Genomic DNA, 414 nt, shown 5'->3' on the forward strand with positions numbered 1-414 from the left:
GCGCTGCCTGGCGCTGTTTTCGCATATGGAAAATAAAAGATGACGGAACAGAAGAAAAAGAAAACGTAGCTGTATATGGCGGTACACCTACTCGCGCGGACGCAAATGACGGGGATGTCGTACGACCTCAAGGTTAAACGTCCGACACTTCGCAAGGACTAACATGACACTCCGACAGGAAGGTGGAATTCCGGGTTGGAGAGGCTGGAAGGTCCGGCATCTGGTGCTCCGAAATTTGCCCTCAGGCATGCAACCCCGGAAGTTGTACAAGAGGAAGGGTACATATACTGCGGATGTTCTCGTTCAGGATGAAATTGTGAAACATACTTTCTCGATCGAGCCATCACTGAAACTACGTGTTGCTGTAGGCTGTCCCCTCTTCATGTTTATCAAAGGCAGCAGCTATGCTACCAT

This window comes from Dermacentor variabilis, chromosome 10 (assembly GCF_050947875.1).
Source record: "Dermacentor variabilis isolate Ectoservices chromosome 10, ASM5094787v1, whole genome shotgun sequence".
NCBI lineage: Eukaryota > Metazoa > Arthropoda > Arachnida > Ixodida > Ixodidae > Dermacentor > Dermacentor variabilis.